Source organism: Mauremys reevesii, linkage group 13, assembly GCF_016161935.1.
Source record: "Mauremys reevesii isolate NIE-2019 linkage group 13, ASM1616193v1, whole genome shotgun sequence".
Lineage (NCBI taxonomy): Eukaryota > Metazoa > Chordata > Testudines > Geoemydidae > Mauremys > Mauremys reevesii.
In genome coordinates this window covers 43,106,642-43,127,368 of record NC_052635.1, presented here as the reverse complement: position 1 = coordinate 43,127,368, position 20,727 = coordinate 43,106,642, and the positions used below count along the sequence as shown (strand labels likewise).

Here is a 20,727-nt window from a genome sequence, read left to right as displayed (position 1 = left end):
AAAATGGCAGATGAAATTCAATGTTGATAAGTTCCTACCTTGCTTTGAACAGAGTCTATTCTACACAGTATATCATCCAAGCCTAGCCCATTCTTAGGGTATGGCTTTATTGGTAACCTAAATAATAACAAACCATAATTCTTAGCATAAGCTTTCTCCCCACAACTGGCTGTTTGCAAAGGCTTCCTTGTGGGACCTCCTCTTCCCAGCCCCTACTTCCTTCTGCTCAAGGGAGACCATCTATTGGCTTTTATTTCCTGGTTAGAACTAACAGGGTTTCCCTGCCAGCAGTATGGGATTTGCATCTTTATTCAGGGTTCCAGCACCCGATCTTGGGGAAGATTCAAAAGCACATTTTCTCATTCCTGCACAGGGTACTGCACCCCATGACTCTGTCAGGGGCTTCATCTCAGTGCATCAGGCTGGTGCAATCTGGATCTCTCTGCATTAGCTGGGGTGGAGATGAGGGGTGATGTATGAAACACAGGTCTACCTATTCCATATGACATGCACACCATTCAGTAAATAGAATAATTATTTTTAAATTACATCTACACTGCCCGCATACAAATATATGTAGAATTTTAGATGATAATCAATTAGCACACAGTGAGTGAAGGCTACACTGAAATTTCATGGACTCCGCCCCAGAACAGGCAGACATTCTACGGTGTTACTGGAAGCTGAAAATTCCCCTTAAAGAGCTGCCAAATGCAGGAAGGGGGTACAAGCAGTTTAAGGAGCAGGTGAAAGGATTCTTGAAACCGACCAGTGAGGAAACCTACGTAAATCAGCTGCAGAACATAATCAGCACAGCTCCACTCGGCAAGGGTTCTGAAAGGTGAACCAACACGTGGAATTCCACAAGGGCAAGTCAGGCTTGGCACAACGTCTTATTGACCACATCATGGTGCCGGCTGGTGAACAGGCCCAAGTAGAAAAAGAAACAAAGAGGAGGAGTGAGCTGTGGAAGAGAGCGATGTGAGCCTGGGAACAGAAAGTACAACAGCACATTGCACCGAAACACTGGAATTAACATCAAAGCAACAGCGGAGCAAATGAGCTTACAGCATGCATGTTAATGAAGCTGCTACACTAATCGGGAAGGATGCCTCACTAGGGGTGCAGCGTTGCCAGCGCTCATGATTTTATCATGAGTCTCACAATATTTGAGGCTTTTTAAAAGCTCCAGCTCCTGGAATTCTGTGGTGTCATGAGAATCGCAGCTTTTATTTATTTTATTTTTAAATGTGTTTCTCGCCCCCATGTTTGTGCAGAAAACTTGAAATTGGGACCTGCATGTGCCCTAAAGGCTCAATAACTAAAAGGCAGCTAAAGGGAACCCGTACTGTATTATTTAAAAAAAAAACCCTCTAGATTTTTAAGCCAACCATGTCAGGGAGGGAGCTGATTCGTATACTTGGGGGTTGACAATACTGGGTCTGTGTGAAATATTTGTAACACAATGCAAGCTTACTGAAGATTCAAGGGGCCTGATTCTGATCACACTTGCACCAGTTTTACATCAGTGTAATGGCATTGATTTCAATGGTGTTATCCCTTGTCATGGGGCATAGTGTCCCTTTAAAGGCATATCCTGGTTCCAAGGTTTGACCGCTTTAAAGCCAAGAATTCTGGGAGTTGTAGTCCTTGGAAGGAGCACATGACTAAAAGGAAGCACATGACTGTGTGGGGTCATGTGGCTGCAGACTGACAGCGGGGGCCTGCTTTAAAAGAGGCAGCTTCGCTTTAGCAGGGTGCAGAGTAGGGTTGAGGGGAAGGTCTGGATGGTGGGTTGTAGGGCTTGTCACATAGGGCTGAGGAGAAGCAGCAATTTGGCAGAGGACTTCAGGAAAAAAAGGGCTGACCTATGTGACTATTGCAACAGGTAGTCCTGAAAAAACCAGGCAGTTTTGAGATTAGGGAATGCAGCTGCTCTGAGAGCTAGGGTCCTTAGGCTAGAACTTGGAGAGAGGAGGGCATGAGCCACGCCCTTGTGCCCTGATACTACCATAATGCTGGGGAAATCCTACAGACCAGGGGAAGGACTTAGTTTGGGTAACATTACTGATTGTTGTCAGTCTTGTTCTGGGGCTCTCACGCCCCAGCAGCTGGAAAGCTTTGAGCTAAGCTACAGGGCTGGAGCAAAACTAGCTGCCTGGAAAGAGGGGTGGAAACTGAAGCAGTGATGAAGGCATTCAACTTTCAGTTATGCAGGTGCACATCCCACCTGACTTTTGCATCTGAATTACTGAGATTTACTGAATAACTCAGAGTTATTGGGAACTAGTGCCAACAAATATTTTTTTAGCATCTTGTTGCAAACTGTCAATGTTCAGACCCATTTTCATGGAAAATTTCACTAACGTCATCACACTTTTCAAACAAGATCAGGACATTTTCCAGCTGATCTTCCAAATTTCAAACATTCTGATTGGAAAAGAGCTAAAGTGGGCCTGTTTTTCAAGCAAAGGTGGCATTAATTTCCATTGGAAACATTTCTTTTTAATGCTTAAAATACCCATTTCACCAAACTTGTGAATAAAATTAACTTTTGGATTTGTGAATTTTCATACAACAAAATGCTACTGCTCATGTGAAATTCTGCAAAGCAAAAGATATGTATTTCTTGGAGGAGGAAGGCTGGTTTTGTGAATAAAGCACTAGGATGGGACCCAGGAGATCTGGATTCAACTAGCTCATGCACAGATTTTCTGTGTGATGTGCAAATGACTTCTCCCTCTGTGCCTCAGCTAGAGATAATGGTACTAACCTAGTGCATAGAGATCTTGGGCTCATTTAACAAGATGCACAGTAATGGGCTGTATAAGCAGAGCTCTATGCCATCCTGCTACTCATATTATGTGAATAAGGAAGAGCAGATACAGCAGGTTGAGGAAAGAATAGCCAGCCAAGACCCATGACGTGGTGCAGATGTTCTGATACTCCTCCCAATTTACAGTGGTTGAGAGGAAGGTCAGACCCATAGTACCTTTTTATCCCAGGATACCCACCAACTAACTGCACCTCACAGCATCCATGCAAGGGAAGTATTATTATCCCCACTAATAGGTAGGACAAATGCAGCTATGGTGTGACCTTCTGTGCCAGTGAACTTGGCCCAGTTTAAGTGACTGCCTCTAGAATACAAACTAAGGAAATCATACCCTGATTTACACCGCATGCTTAGATTGTAAATTGTCTGGGACAGGACTGTCATCATATGTTTCTATAAGGCACCTAACACAGTGGACCTCCACCTGATTGGTGCTTCTAGGTTCTATAGAGGTAGTAATAAGAATTAACACACAACCCCATTGTCGATCAGGGCAATGCAGCCAGATTCCCTTGCCACTAGACAGCCCATCGGCTTGGAAGATATAGTTTTGTAATTCCTGGTTTGTTACAGGATCAGTTGAGCTCATGCCATGGACAACATGCTCTGCGTGTTCTCTGACAGTGCTGCCACTGGTGTTGTTTAAAAACATGTAGCTCTATACCAGTTGACAACGGTGTTGCTCTACCATAGGTTTTTCCAGTGACACTGGGCATAAAAGCAGCAAATAGAGTTGCATGGCCCATGAAATCAAGCTTGACTGATAAGCCATAGACTCGGTAGGAGCAGGACCTAGAGTGTGGCTGTTGCTATTAACTTTCATTCCTGTGATTTTTACTTAGGTCATTACATGTGAGATTAAAACTGTGCTTTATCGCAGATGAGTAGCCTATGGCAACAGGCTGGGGAGATGAAATTTCACCCATAATACATAAAACATGAATTAAAAGAGCAAAAGTGTTAAAAATTGAAAAGGTGAGGTGGCGGAGGCACTATCTGAGCAAAGATCAGCTTAGCCTTTTCTCATTGCATGCTGAAGCAGGTCTTCGGGCGGCAGAGAAATAAAAGCCATTGTTAAAATGTTGTAGCACAATCAAGTTGATTCTTCTTCTTAAGCTCCTACGGAGACTCTCACTAAAAATGATCCTTCCACTGAGGCACTCACATACTGCAGAAACTTTTCAAAAACAAAAATGCATCCTCCATCTTCCCTTCCTGTTCTGGAGGTATGCAGTACTGCAGTGCAACTGGTGACCTGGCAGTGAACTGAAATGTGCCTAGACAGAGTTGTCAGGAGCATTTACTTGTTTTCTGCTAAATGTAGCTCCATTATTAATGCCTCTTGTGAAGTGGTAATGCAACAAAAATGAAATCCCTGTGGCCTTGCCCTATAACTTTTGGAACAAGATATTTTTCCAGTCTTCTTTACTTTGTGTTACAGTTTCATGTATTCAATCAGTGGCAACTCATGTATGAAGTGAAGTGGCCCAGCCCACTGCCCACAGAAAATACACTGAGCTTTGCCATGCAATGTTGTTTGCTTTGTGCGGGGTACCCAGCCACATAAATTCGTTCAAAAGCATCCAGGAAAGCGCAATAAAACTTGAAATCTAAAGGTAAAAGAGTCAGAAAAGGAGCCATCTTTTCTCACCACAACCCACATTTTTTAAAGAAAATCTCCTATGGGATTGGTAATGGAATATGGAGCCCTACCCTGCTAAATCACCAATTGGAATCCCACCCAGGATTGTAGATGAGCAAACATGGTCATCCTCTTGTGAGTCTTTAGCCACCTATCTGAAATTATTTGTGGTCCTGGTACAGTTTCTAGTGGATGGGTGTCTGTGTCACAAAACCCGCCATCATCTTTGACATTCTCCCTCACTTGAAGTCATACAATCAAGATCGGATCTCTTTCTAAAAACGATGCTGTCCTTCAACCACAGGTTGTTGGGTTTAATGGCAGAATTACCTGGTAAAATTCTGTGGTCTGTGCTAGTCGTGAGGTCCAGCTAATTGCCAACAATATGCCCTGCTGGCCTTAAAAATCTGTGGGTGAAATCCTGGCCTCATTGAGTCTATGGCTAGAGACTAAATTACCTCTCTTCCACTCCTACAGAGAATCCCAGAAATGGGTGAAGGCACATTGGTTTGATGGTAGAACAAGGAAGAGACCTGACCCTGTGCTTGACTTGTTCTGTAGATCAAAAGAAGATTTCACTTGCTTCGGCCATCAACTCACCACCTTTCATCAGTAAATTCACCTGAACAAAATGGAAGATACTCTGTAATTCCACTTGTAGGAAATCCAAGCACAGTTTTAATCCAAGCACATTGGCCTGGGGGTGTATTCCACAATGCCCCCTGTCTCACACTGTGAAATGGCCCTGTGGTCTTGGTTGGCCCTGGCACATTTGCCTGCATTTTTACAGAACTTCCCACTGGTAAATTATCCTAATTACAGGATGCCATACTAATACCAGGCTAACTGATGTTCTGTTCCATAAAACCTTTGTTTTATCAGCCCCTTTCCCAGCATTAAATGGTTTTTTCCTATATCCAAACCATTTCTCTGTGTGAGTCAAGCCAAGTGCTTTTATGCTTCTTCCCTTCCTCTATCCTCCACGGCCCATGCCTCTGATCAGGGGCGAGAAGATTGCCCTTGAGGGCGCACAACCTCGAAAGCAGCTCAATCTGATGTCCTCCATCTCAATGTGGATTAGATTTGCTTCACTCTCTTAAAAAGGTTCCTGACCCTCCTGCTTTAGTAAAGTAGCCAGCCTATCTTAGAGCAGCTCCATCAGGGGCTGCCACAATTTTCTGAACCATAGTACATCTCTAGTTCAAATGCAGAGTGAAGGCATGCTGTAAAGTCACTGACCTTTAGGTTTTATAAAGCTCTCTGAACAGACATGATTTTAGACTCAATATTTTCATCACTTTGCCCATAGCCCATGCAGTAAAAGCCGCAAGGCAAGAGCACCCACCTCGAAACAACTGAAGAATCAGCGTGAGAATACAGCATTCCTCTGGGGGAGAAGATTATTTGATTTTAAAAAGGTTTTTCAATATATAAAGAATGTTAAACTTACCCAGCTCACGATCGTTTTTATCATGCCATTGGCGCTGAGCATCTCTAGTCCATGATCTAAGGTCTGACACAGGACAAAGCCATCAGATGCCTCTGAAAATATGCAACCATTTGTCATGACAATTTAAGACGCTATGGAATGCTGTATTACAATTTACCATTGATTTTAAGACTGAAATTTGCAATATGAAAGCAGACACGTCCAAAAAAGTATTGCTCAGCTCAAACCTAAAAGGACAGAGATGCAAGATTACAGCACTGAGATGCAGCTCCTGGCTCCAAGCCCTTTCTTAGGAACCAGCTTTCACTGTGCCTTGGGCTTTTGGTCTATCAGTGGCTAATGAAAGATGACAGCGCAGGCTGCCTTAGGGGCTAACGTGGGCAATTTCAGTTCTGGCATTTTAGTTTATCTTTAACCAGCAGTTTTCAAAAGGGTAGAGCTAAAAAAGAACTTGGCTTGGTCACACACACACACACACACACACACACACACACACACACACACACACACACACACACACACACACACACACACACACACACACACACACACACACACACACACACACGTTGTGACATAAACTGCACAAGGAGGTTTGTTTCATTTTAACTCCCTGAGATCCTGTTTCACAGGCAGAACAGCAAAGCAATGGCTGCATTATTTTACAAAGCATTAACCCTATAAACCTGGAGCCTGTTTTTTAGCTAGATGAAGTGGTTTCCTCCATGTTTTATGAATGTTAGTTTTAGTGCTGATAACATCTACTATATTCCTGACAGTAAAGGGCTCGACTTCCACAGTTTATTAATCCCCAAAGTTACATTCAAATGCTGTAGTGTTAAAGGGTTGGCTTAGGATCACCAAAGGCAGTAAATCCAGAACTAAAGGTTGCTAGTTCATCTTTTACTCACCACACTTTGCCCAGGTATTGTGAAGGGCGATGCTTCGCTTCAGTATGCAGATGTGAGTCCCATTCATACTATGCACATGTGTAACCGCCATTAATGTTAATGGGAGCTATGCCTCAGTACTGTTAGGAGAATAGATTCATTATGTGAAATCCTCCATAGCTCAATTTTGTTACTTATGCACAATGGAGAGAGTTGAGCAAATTGTGTGTGTGTGTGTGTGTGTGAAATAGGAGGTTATGATGGAACTATCAGTGCTGACACATCCATAGTCCATAATGCTACTGCTAAAAACAACTATGATCATTTCTTGCTGTGACGCATAACTAGATTCTGACACTGAATTTAACTTCTTTAGTGGCATTTTTGATTTGAGTTTACTTGCTCTAAAATCCTGGATAACATCAACACACCAACTCGCTTCAGTGCTTTCTCAAGGGGCGGGCGGGCGGGGCAGGGGAGCGAGGGGTCCAATCTGTCAGAAGCCGTGCAGGCAAAGTGGACTTGTATTGCAAAAACTTTTTCCAGGTTTGAATGGGTTAAAGATTTTGTTGTTATTAATATCATTATTTCCATGGAAGAATTTCACTTTGCCTTTTTTCCCCCTGCTGCCTCTAGAGGACTCGGCAATTCTAGGCACAACTATAGCAGATGGTTTTGGTGATGTGAAGCACAAGGGTATCGCTCCCAGGAGCTGGTGAGGCAGTTAAGTTAAAAATGAACTGATGCATGCAGCATGCCACGTCCCCGTTTTTGGCCTACTTCAAACTGTTTCCTTCCGTACGCTCTCCAGCGAAAGCACTGTTGTATAAGCAGAAAGCTCAAGCTACATTCTAGTATTGCTCTCCATTTTCTTCCGTGATTTACAGGGTATTTATTGGTGATTATTACAGGCCTGATCCACAACCCATTGAAATCAATGGGAGACTTCAAAATGACTTGAATAGGCTTTGAATCAGGCCCCTTATATACACAACAACTCATTGTTAGAGGGGAAAAGACCAAATGTTTCCTTAAAGCAACTTAAACACAAATCAGAAACATAGTGGCTGATTATTTCAACCAAGCCTTCATGTGCTCTACAAAGGAGATGCCATTAAATATAAGCTGTGACCTGCTAGAGATCAAGAGAATAAAAAATCCACCTGTTTACATATTGTAATGTAAAACCTTAACCTTTTGTCCAAGGCAAATATTGCTGAAGTTGTTTGCGATCTGGAGAAGCAAATCGGTATTTTGTCAATATTAGTTTGATAAACAGACTTTGAGGAGGAAATATGTTGTACATTGCGAATGAAAGCTGATTTCTAATAAGAAAAATCATTAATTTCCTCAACATTATTTTCCTTGCTTGTTTTAGTTACCTAAAATCTAATATTGTAGGCGGCTTTAGATTAAATATACGGTGATATTGTTTAGCAATTTCCACATATCTCATTCATGGGGGCCTCGATAGCAGAGCTGACAATATTTTCTTTTCCAAGTTGCTGTGCGCAGTGGATCGGTTTTATATTCTCTGACGACGATCTCATGGAAACAGTTCAACTAAAGAAACAGAAAATTATCCCTAAATTAGGTCTGGCTTAGGTTCAAAATCACAAGTTATGACCTATTGACCTCCCCCTCTAAAGGGAACTCGGGCATTTCTCTAACAAACTACCAATGCAGGGAGGAGGGGAGGTTTAATTTATGTTAAAATGGCACAGCAGAGCACTGATGCAAACAAATAAGCTGCTGCATGATGGCAATGAAAATAAATAAAAAGCATGTTAAGTAAAATAAAGATTATGTATGTTAAGTCTCTTCATTACATTTGTGAATTGCTCCTTCTCCGAAATTGGGCACCCAGCAAATACTGTTTAAATAGAAATAAAATGATATTTTTTCATTGTCTAGTTTAAAATCAGTCCATTGTAGGCATCATTTTCTTCAAGCCAGTTATCTTATTATTAATAGTAATAAATGAGCTATATCTGCTCATTTAAAACAGGCCAGTGACACTTGCTGCTTAGACACCATGTCATAAAAAAAGCACCAAAAATCAATGTGACAACTGTTTTGTGAGTTAAGTTTTTATTGACAAACATCATAAACAGGTCAAGCCCTGAGCAATTCCTTTTTCCTTCTAATAGTTAAGCCTCTTTTACATACGCACAGATGATAACTAATTTAATTGATGCTGACACGTTAATGTCTAAGTATTAAACAAAAAAAGGACAAGGGATATAATAAAACACTAACGTTAGCAGCCCTAATGGACCCAACATATAACTATGGCCATTGAACTAAACATCTTGCGCCAAGTGCGTCCCTGATGTAATTCAACTGGAGGCAGTGATGTTACACTGAGAATGGATTGTGCCCTTCTGGTTTAAATCAAGGTGGCTGTTTGTGTTCTCCCAGGCAAATCACTGGATCTCTTGATCTTGCAGGCCATTGTGAATAAGAGTTTCTCACTACAACTGTAAACTCTCTCTCTCTTCCCTCACCCCTTGCCGCTTTTCTATGTGGATATTCAGCCGTGGTGCCTAGAAACTTGCCACTTGGCTTAGATAACGAAATAAGAATTTGCGGTTAACCTCAGTATTTGTGGCATTAAAGGTATTGCCTATAGGTACTAAAAGGGAATACCGCAGAAAGAGCTTAATCCGACACCCATAGACAACAACACTGTATGCTATTCTCTATCCCTATACAGAGTGCAAATATATATAGAGAGAGAGTTCAAAGCTATTCAAAACTAAGCCAGAACTTCTTTTTTAACATCAGCAAAGCTGCCTATTTTTCATTAGCCTTGTTTTGAGAAATGACTGCACCAGTTTTGCTCAGACTTCAGGCAAACATTTGTCAAGGTTATAAGCAATGGAAAACAAAGGGTTTATATCGGAAAATGTTAGGCAACCTTAACAATAGACATTGCTACTGCGCCAGTGCCACCATGTCTCCTCTCTTTTATGCCCAATTTGGTGTAACTTCACTGACTTCTGATTTACACAAGTGTATGGAAAATAAAAACCCAGCCCATAATGGACAGTTATTATGCATAGAAGAGCTGGACCCAATTTTTCAAATGTTGAAATTTCAATGAAAAATTGACCATTCAAAATTAAAAATAGAAAAAGATGTGCTTATGGCTCCACCCCATAGCTAAACCAAGACAAACTTTGGCAAAACCCTTTCTTAGAGAGAAACGGGCCCATATAACTTTCTCAATGACAATCACAGTTCTTGGTTGCAACTAGTTTAACAGTGGATCCAAACCCACTGTTTTCTTTTCACCATTGTTCCTTTTGCCACGTTTTTGGTTCTTGTTATGTTGTCTCTCCTCACAAGTAACAGAGGAACATGGATTAAACAGAAAATGAAACATTCTAACCATTTCTGCAAAGCAGAGTGCAAGTTAAGAATTGGGTGATAACAGAATAAAAGGAAGAGCAATTGTAGCAATTAAAGCTGGTCAAATCCACCAAATGCTCAAGAATCTGGATTCTGAATTATTGCCGCCATCTTAAATGCATGATGTGTTAAAAATATAGTCTTATCGTTTACTGCAGGAATCTCGCAAGCAGGGACGAATCATCGCAAAGTCATATGCTGACTGCAAGATAAAAGATTAACAGTTAGATCCTCATCACAAATGGCAATGAGAGGCTTGTTTAAAATGCCTACATAAAAGAAATCTCTTCTGATTGCTGCATGTGTATTTAAAAGAAAGACAACTACAGACAGGAACAAGCTAGCAGTAATTGAGTGTGCTTTAAATAACTATATTACTTTCTGCAACCAGGGATAACAAGTAAAAACCGTGTTGTGTGTGTGTACATGGCATATTTCAGCTTAACGAAAAAGGCTGCTAGGGAAGACTAGTAGATTGATAGAGCAAGTTGCATCTTAGAATTTCTTCTGTTTGATTTCAGTGCTGCTACAAATTGCAAATGAAATATCATGTGTACTAAACTACTTTCCTGTACAGTAACACATTTGCTACCACTATGGCTCTTATTTAAGCATTTGACTACAGTAATTGTTTTATACATTAACTGTACTCCCTGATGGTTGGTCTATTATCTTTTTCCAAAATGGTGCTTGCAGATATTAGCAGCTTGATTATTTGTTTTTATTAACAATTTCAACACTGTGTCAGCATTAATTTGGAGAGCGGTGTGGTATTGCTGGTGACAAGGATTCCATGGCATAGTTTGTTTAAAAAAAAAATAAAGCTTCACTATTTAACTCACTGATTAGTGCTAACAATCTTCACTCAGGCAAAACTGCTGTTGAAGTCAATGGGACTCTTGATCTTGATTTTAGCTGTATGTTGAAAATATGTCTGATCAAGACAGTTCACTGAGGACAAGCAACTGCATTCAGCTGGAGACCAGAGCCAGAGCAAGGCAAAAGTCATTTGAGGAAAGCAAGAGTGAACTGCCGGGTTAGAAAGATGAACAGGGATACACAAAAAGTCAGATGCCCAGTGATATACACACTCTGTGTATGTGTGTGAGTGTGTTTATACACTCATAAGCTCAAAAAAGACAGCCCTTTTTTCTCTAACTCTGCACTCATACGTTTTATAGGAAAGCAATTAATAATGTAAATGGAAAGCAGAGGAGAATGCAGGCAAGTAGATGCTAAGCAAGCAGACGGTTATAACTTTTTTGTCAGGGTCCTCAGCTCCTACACCATTGCAAATATAAAACTGCATTACAAATGATCCAGAGCCCACTGAAGTCAATGGTAACCTTTCCATTGACTTCAACGGACTTGGATCCACTGCTAAAATGATACATTCGATTTCTATGTTCTAACAACACAACACATTTGTTCATGTGTCATTTCTGCCAGTAAAAGTAAAATCAGAGTTTGATGCCAGCTATTTACTATCTTCTTTACATCTGTGAGGGCTTTCTTTCCAATTGAATTTCCTTTCTGTTGATGCTTGATGTTAATTACTGCATGGAAAGGAAGTGTTCTTTAAAAAAGGCTGACTGTTTAAATTCTGATAAATTATATGCACCTTCCCCTTTCAGACTGATAGATATATTGTTCAGCCACACCACCATCACGGCAATAAGTATATGTACTGTTATGGGTCATGAGTTTAAAAATTAAATCAAATGCAGAAATTGAGTCTTGACAGAATCTGAAGAGATAATGTCTTAGCTTCCCCAATTATGCAGTTCAACATTTGGATAAATCATCTGAAAGTAAGTATTTAGCCCCGTTTTTCATAATCGCTATTAATGAGAACAAAATGGGAGCTGAGGGCAGAGGGAGAGAGTTTTGACAAGATAAATAGTATATGAGGTGGTGTTGTCAACCACAGAAAATCAAGGCTGCTTAACCCCCGAAACAGCAGGGGGAAAATGCAGAGAAAAAAGAGGAACTGATAATGTGTCATTATTAGTAACAGTCTGTATGCCATGAAGTTTTCGAGCTGGGTGTAGAAAAATGGCTCGGAACACAGCAATGGCAGGTGAATCCCTCCTGAGGAGTGGAGCTGACCACAATGAGCTCCTAAATTTTGAACATCGCTGATTTTCTTTATGCTTGGTGGCAAGTGGTGTTTAAAAACATGCTAAACAATCCATTTTAAAACACCACTTGTTTTCCTCTTTGGACAAGTGTCTATGGTTTTAGGACAGGCAGCTGTAAATACCTTCCAGAGACTGCAGTGAGGACCGTGGTATAAGAACCTACGTAGAATGAAATAGAATAGACCTTCAGCACGAGGCTGTCTATTTACTTAAAGACAATAACAACACAGAAGAAACTGACCTGCCAACCCCATGTTTGTATTTAGCATCCACACCAGGACACATCCTAAATATGCTGTGCTTGAATGAAGGATGGGCCGGTATAGGCTTTGCAGTCATTTTTTAGCATTCTTTTCCCCCTTTTAATGCTTAACCCCTTCAAACATCTTTGGGGAAATTATTCTTACAGAATTGCTTAAGAAATGACACGTTTCTGAACTGAATTCATTTTTTGTCCATTTTGTCATGTATCTAACACTCACTGAGCCAAATCAACTGGCTCTAATTGGCTTCAAGATCTGGACCCTGATCCACGCCTCTCTTCATATGAAAGATCAGTGCTCCACCCCTGTGCTAAGTTTGGCCTGCACGTGCAGTTGTGTACTCTGTATCTGTACTTGTCTCGGGGAGTATACAGTATATTTGCAAGGCAATTACCTTGCTCAGATATAACAACTGGTTTCTAAAGTAACACAACTCTAGTAACAACTCGGTTTCCAGTTAGAGCATGTTTAGGCTTCCTTTTGCCTAATGCCGGAGCTCAAAGGCTTAGGTATAAATAGCATGAGAGCCTCTGAGCTTTGGTTTTAGGCAATAGGGATCCTAAACAAGATCTAACTAGAAACCAAGTTATTTCTGTGTTGCTTCCTATCAGGAGACATCTTCCTAGTACACAAACTACATTGTCACATTGCTGCATTGAATTACAATCACAACATCCCCATTAAAGTCAATGAGAATTTTTGTTATTTTACAAACACACCCTGTGCAATTCTGAAAACTGAGTTTATATTGTAAACCTCTGTTTTAAGCTATAAATACCCTGGCAACCCATGGGAGAAGGGACCATTTTGATATCTCATGCAACATTAGCAGCTAACAGATTAAGCACATGGGGCCTGAGAGATTATCTCCTTGACTCAGTATAAGCCAGGGATTCAAACAAACAGCTGGCTGGGTCCCCAAAAATAAAAACATTTGATTGTGGCAAGCTTCAAAGTGACTGGTTGACTCAGGGTGGGTTGGGTCTTTTTCTCCTGCTGGGTTAGAGATGCAGAGGGCAAAATGAACAGGGAAACAAACCCAAAAAATACCACCCTCTTCCAAAAGTCAGGAAAGCAACTAAAACAGCCCCAGAACATATGGAGGAATCAAGGGCAGAGTCCCCTGCAGGTTTCAGTTGTGCAAGTAAATATTAATCCAGGGGGGTTATTGGGGGCTGAGATCAAAAGAGCCGTTCCCATTTCTATAGGGAAAAGGAGGGCTTTGATGTCACAGAATCTTCCCTGCACCGCCTAATGAACTGAAATTGTGACACAGTGACATCCTGGAAGATTTGAAAGCACTTAGTACAATGACACGTCTTTGGGTTAGCTTTCTTTTTTTTTTTTTTTTTTTAAATCAGCCTTCTTTATGACCCAGCCTGCAAAAAGGAATGGGGGCAGGAATTGACTATTAAGTTGAAATATTGATGAGGGAGCCAGAGAGGGCGCTAGGCAGTGACAGGAGAGCGTTTTAGTCTGGATCACATAAAGGCTGTTACACTCCCATGCAAGTTACAGAATTCCAGCGCCACTGACGCGCTGACTCAGGCAGATCAGATAAAGATGGAAACAAGAAGGGAAGTGGCATAAACTTTCTCACCAGCCCTGTGAAGAACATAAAGCGGGGGGAGGGGGACATGTATTGGACTGGATAGCAGGCCAGATCCTGCAGTCCTTGCTCAGGTCAAAAGAGTTATCCAAGATCAGAGTGAACTGTGCACTAGACTTCACATTCCATATATTCCAGCATCCAGCTCAAGTCAATGGAGCCTTTATTATTATTATTATACACACACACACACCAATGTGCCCAGAGCATATTGGCTGCTTTGCATTGAGATTGTGGTGAAGATGTCTTCTATATTTTCCACTTGCTTTTCCCTGCAGAGAACATGCCCACACAGGGTGATATTTTTCCATGTATCAGTCAGATTCCAAGCTATTACTGATTGCCTGTGACAATCTCTCTGGCTCTAGGTTGGCAAATACCAAGTCTCAGTTTGGGCCCGTGGAGGCAAATCCCCCCACAGAGAAGGGCAGGGGGAAATATTAAACAATGAGAAGTCCGCCAGGAAATGTTCAGCAGGTGGGGAAATGTTTCCTATAGGACTTTTCCTTACATGGATTTTTCATCTTGGCCAAGGCAGCAAGGATAGAGTCTGAATGGTTTAAAAAAATCCCCCACAGCAAAACCCTACCAAAACGAAACACTCCATACATAATGAGAGAAAGAACAAACCTCACATGACAAATGTAAGCTGTGTTACTTAATGCACAACTGGAAAGCGCTCAGATAATATGGTCATAAGAATAGTAGAAGAACCAATGGAATAGAATAGAATAGAATAGAATAGAACCTTGATGAATTTCACAATGAGAACCCAAAAGCAGCCACGGAGTGAGAAAAGGAGGCGTGGATTTGATTTTGTTAAGGACAACTTTTCTGGTGGCTTGGCATTACGATTCCGTATTTACAGGAGGTAAATACCAGGCTATATAATATTATAGTCTGTGGGAATCTTTTTCCTTACATCCATTAGGAAAGGTTTTAATTCATATGGGGAGAGAGAGCGTTGCCACTGAAAAAGAGGAAATAGAAAAAAAAATCTCTGGCCCACATTCTGTTTTCAAGTGTTCAGCTGTAAAATCAGTAGGGAGCCAGGAGCGAGGAAGGTTCATTTTTCTATTTTGGGTGTCTTTCAACTCCTAACATGTAGCTTCCTCGCCAGGAGCCCATGATATCTGATACAATACTATGAGATACCATAGTAGTTCTATAGACTGTCAGTTACACCAGGGTTAATCTAAAGTAAAACCAATGGGTTTATCCAGATTAACCCTGGTGGGACTGAGAACTGCATTTGACCTTGTGTAAAAGAAGAGGGTTTTCAATGGCAGAGGACAAACTGGTAGCATTACACACGCTAGGAGATGCTTTTATCTTTCTAAGCAATTCACAGAGGCCAAAAATCAGGAAAAGATAAACACCAAGATAGCTATTTTAAAGCAGGCTGGGAAACGGAATGCTAATCAGTCATCTGTTTTAATTACATTATAGCTAATTTGTTTAGTCTGTTCCTTGGACTTGTTTGTATTGTGAAAGCACTGGTTGTCTTGATGCAAAGACACTATAGAACAAATGAGGATGACCTACATTAAAATGCTGCGCCTTTTATGAAAGGAAAGGAACCGACCATTGAAATCAACTCTTCATTTAAAAGAAACAAAACACAGATAAACAAAAAGAGCCTTGCTTCACTGAGCGTGTGGGTTGAGCCTTCTCTTTGCCTAGGTTAGACAACATGCCCGTTTTTAACAAGACACTGTGGCCTTGCCATGCTGGGAAAATACTTGTCTGTCTATCTATCTATGTTTCTGTGTACAGGGCAGGCAGGCAAGCCTCTCAGATCCACAAGGGGAGGCCTGGTGGATTTGAACGGTGTCCGGAGAATGTGGGGTGGGGGGGGCTGATTCCCTAAAGAAAGGCATATGGAAATGTGTCTTTCTTATTTAATCTGTGGAATGTACATGGAGATTTTCAGTGTAGGCCATGTTGCTTTAGTGGGTTTCAGCTAAAGGTGCTGCTTGTGAATGCAGCTTCCCTAAAGTCTTCCCAGTCGTGTGAATAAAAGGTATAAATAGAAGATGGTTTCTATAGCTTAAACAACCCAAGCAATGAACAGCAATTTCTTGAGTAAGGAAAATAATAAGAATCCTATGACGGGGGATGTCAAAGTAGACATATGGGCATGGAACAGCCAGACTAATTCAAAATGGAATCAGTTCAGCTGATTATGTGATATGATGTGTGCACCCGTGTGTATGTGTGTACACGGCTCAAATGCACAGTTACTGGTGTGCAAGTGCTAAAGTGGAATTTATTTTAGCTTATAAATTCTCTGATCATATATTTGTACCTGTTTGCCTAGCACAATGGACTGTGACCTGGCTCAGGCTTCTAGATGCTGCTACAATAATAATGTTTAATAATTCAGTGGGAAAAGTCTCATCTTTAGCTACTCATTCGGGGAAATTGATGCAACTTTGATAGGAACGGGTTTGCTGTGGCTGTGGTTTGCTGTTGCTGTGGTTTGCTGTGGCTTCAGATTTGGTGGTTCTGTGCAAAGTCGCACACTGAGCATTACCCGTAGCTATGCATACGTGTCAGAAACAATATGCAGCCCTGCTGGCGGGACCATCGATCAGTCACTGTCACCCACTTAAAGAAGAGGAGCGAAGGCTGAGGTGAAATTAGCAAACACTGAGCAGGGAAGAGAGAAATAATCTATAGGTATTATACATCTCAATGAAGTATGATTCCTTTGTGAATTACAGTATCGTGCTTGCTGCCAGAGAGCCTCGCGTTATGCCATGTCAGCACTTCCCAGAATATTTAAACAGCTAGGAAATGCAAGGGACGGAAGGGTCCAACATGGGAGATTTCAATAAGTATCAAATCCTTGAAGGGAGTTTTGCTTTTGGCTTCAGTGGGTACAGAGTCTGGCCCTTACCTCTATAGGAGCAAGAGACCAAATAGATGATTTCACTGGTTAGGATTTCAATGTATCTGGCAGGATTAACATCCATTCTGAGCTATAAATAGGGCTTTCTGGCTATGCCTCCCCAGTAGAAATCTCAGAGGGGATGAAGGCCCAGGATCTGGGTATGTGGCACATTTCCTGCACGGCCCTGGATAGACTCTCTGTGAACGTGGGATTTGTTCCCACTGCGGTTAGTGATTTGAATTCTCCAGGACTTTGTCACGAAGGGGTAGCTCCATCCTCCAGAAAGCAAGGCAGAGAGAGGAGGAGCCTCTCCCATGTCATACCACAGTGCTGCCGCTGCTGCTGCTGCCTCTCAAAGCTGTTACACAACAACCCTTGACTCTATGTAGGGCAGATTTCCCTTCAGAGGTGCCATTCACCAAATCCCACTCCACTGAGATTTCACAGAAGCTTGATGACTTGTTAAAATGCAGGTTCCAGCCTCCTACCTACTTAACCCATGCAGTGCCAGCCTGCTAGTACTCTAGAAATATTTAGAACGGTCACAATCTTAAAACTTTGCAACAACAACTGGAACCTCAGTGAGACTATTTCACAGTGTGCTTATAAACTACGAGCTGTGTGGAATTAGAGGAGACATTTTGGTGCCTTATGGCAGTCATTTTCTCCATCTTTCTTCTGTCGTGAAGCCCTTAATAGTCAGGTCAAAGAAGCATTATTTTGTTTAGCTTTAAGGATGGCATTAAAATTCAATAAGTAGAAAGTAGTTGGGCTGGGGGGCGGTAGTTTGTTTTCCTAGAAAAAGTTCATATTTAACTAATAAAATCCAGTGTGGGCCCAACATCCCATTCATCTGTGATCCTCACCAAAAGAAAATCACCCTCATTGCATGGTTAAAATTGATCTGATACCGGATTTGACTATTTCCTTTAGCACACGGGGGATTGTTTAAAAGATTTTTTTTCAAGCAGGCCCTAACAAAAACCACAACGTACTCCCCACTCCTGTTATTGAATTCAAAACTGTAATGTTTAAATTAAAGGTATAAAATCAGGATTTGATTTGTAATAGGGAAGTTTAAGAAATGCCCTGTGACAGACGGCAGCAGCTGGTCCCCCTGAATCAATCAGTAAATGTTCCAGGAATTTACTGTAAATTGTGAACAAGCACCTCAGACTTTCTACTGCAGATACTGGAAGCCTTGGCCTCATACACCAACCAAGCACTGCTTCTCACTATATAAACCTTTTTCCTGATTGTTAAATGCATAATACAGTTGACGGCAGCAAGGCCATTGTAAATTAGCCCCGACTCACAGGGCTTTAACTGTAATTGTCTGTTGTTGCGATTGTTTTTTCAGCAGTAATGGGAGCAGATCCTGGCACGGTGAGAAATGGACTTGTCCTTTCCTGCGCGGTGTGGTCAGGAGGTGAAATACCAAGGCATCCCCGCTTTTAAGCGGGCTATGGAGGAAAAAATCCAAAATAAAAATTACGACCACCACAAAAAGTGTCAGGGGGCCCAGATCTTGCTTTCCAGAGCGAGAGAATTGCTCCTGCCCCTTCTACGGCTTCCCTGCATACAGGCTACGCATAAATCCATGTTAGTCCATTAATAGATCAGACCTTACATTTCAAGGTAAAGGTTTCTAATTTGGGTGATGCGCCTTGCTGCCTCTCCCTCGCCAGCCCTAAGGTGGTGCTGCCCTCTGCTGTCCCCTTTAGAGAACTGCAGGCATGACAAAGGCGGTGGGGGGGGAGGTTGCATTGGGACAGTGTCAGCTCCACTCAGCATCACAATTCCAGTTGCCATGGAAACAGAAAAGGGGGCTGCTGCAAAGGCTTTTGGGAAGGATGTGACTGCAGAGGTGCAGCTGAATGTCTCATTGCCTTGCAGGAGAATGGGGTGGGGAGGGTGCAAGGAAGGGAGTGGGAATGGCAGCTGCAGGGTTAGGAATGCAAATTCCCAACCCCCGCCCCGCTTCCCCAATCATCACCATCAAATAAATCCCAGCAAAGGCTCCAAAGTAATTCAGAGACTCACAGAAGTTAGAGATGGGAAAGACCTGTTAGAGGCCACTCCCCTGCTACCTGGGCCGGTTGGTTCGCGACAGTAGCTTTGCCAGTGCTTTTGTCCAGTCTGACTGTAAATGCCATCAAGCTTGGGATGAAGGGAACAGACAGGTACCCAGGGAGCAGGGATGCATTAGTTGGGGTCCAGCCAACCCCCTCCTCCACCCAAGAGATAACAGCTTCTGAGAGCAGAGCTGTCACGTGGCCAGAGTGACAGTGCGAACATTAATAACACTATTTATATTGCTACAACCTAGGCTTACCAGGGACATAATTAGCAACCCCATCAATTCCACCTAGGCTTAGGCTTCCTAATTAGCTTGCTTCAGCCTTCTTTCAGAGCAATATTTCTACTATTAAGCATCTGTAGCAGCGTAAACCCATGTGCTCCACTATCAGGACTCACTTCAAAAATAATTAAGTGCCTTTTGGAGATGACTGGTACGGTACAACAAAGCGAAAAGGGGGAAACAATCCTGCATCGGTGGGACAGATAATTGGAGCCAATAGCGAGTGTAAAAAGGCAAGTAGCTGCAAAGGCGGATGGTGGTGTTTGGATTTTTTTTTTTAAGCATTGTTTCTTTGGACAGAAATTTGGCTTTTGAGCAGATTTTCATTCCCATGTTAGGCACCTCCATAAAAATGTCTTGTCGCAGGGAAACTGCCTGCCAGCACCAAAATCTCATTTGATTCAAGGTGATTTATTTGTATTTTTCCATCATGCTGCTTTGCTGAATGCTGGATGGCTGAACTCGGATTTTACCCATGAAAAATCCTTGATGCACTAGTCTGACTAACACAGTTCGAAACCGTGACAAGAAAACCTGCTTGCCTGCTTTAAAAGTCTTTCCCCTGACTCCCTAGCCTGGAGTTGGGATTAGTAGAAATAAGAAAAAAAAACATCTTGCTGCCTGATTAGTATGCACTTCGCATCCAGATGGAGGAGGGACACATATCCCAGCATGCACCTGGTCCAAAATTGCAGACCATTGCTAGTGCTGCAGTGGCCATCTGGTTAGCAAACAACAGGCCAAACAGTTTAAGCATAACGTCATATAATCTACCAGGGGGGGCGGGGGGAGAGAATGCAGAATCGCCAGTAAGAAAGAAGGGAGAAAAAATGATTTGTGTTATAGGACATGCTCTGTAGTAGAGATCTAAAAGGTACAGTACCTTCCTACTGCAGTGCTTCTGTGCAAAGAGGATGGTTATGCATTACAAGCCTCACTCTATTATCCCTGGTAAGGTAGATGTGACCCTCCAACAGTAAGCGTGACAATTTTGTCTCATCCCAGCAATGAGATTTTTATTATGGGAAACGCTAACTGCTGTCATCACTCATTGACTGCACAGAAAAACATTAAGGTTTGCAAGGATTTCCCCCTCATAAATTAGTATCTTCCAGCTGTTTCATTCTACACAAAATCTCTTCGATTTCTTTGTGTATTGCTTTATGTAACCAAACATGAGAGTGACTCATGTTAAATAAAGTTATTTGTCTATGTAAATTAATA

The 20,727-nt window shown here is 41.9% G+C and overlaps 1 long non-coding RNA gene across 1 annotated transcript; it reads right to left on the bottom strand.

Annotated features, from left to right (window-relative positions):
* Positions 1 to 4,456: 4,456 nt before the first annotated feature.
* LOC120381152 lies at positions 4,457 to 18,853 on the bottom strand. Its single transcript, XR_005587955.1, has 4 exons — positions 18,772 to 18,853; positions 8,201 to 8,381; positions 5,929 to 6,020; positions 4,457 to 5,100 (listed from the first exon to the last, which is right to left on the bottom strand). It is a non-coding gene; the product is annotated as an uncharacterized LOC120381152 (long non-coding RNA).
* Positions 18,854 to 20,727: the final 1,874 nt, after the last annotated feature.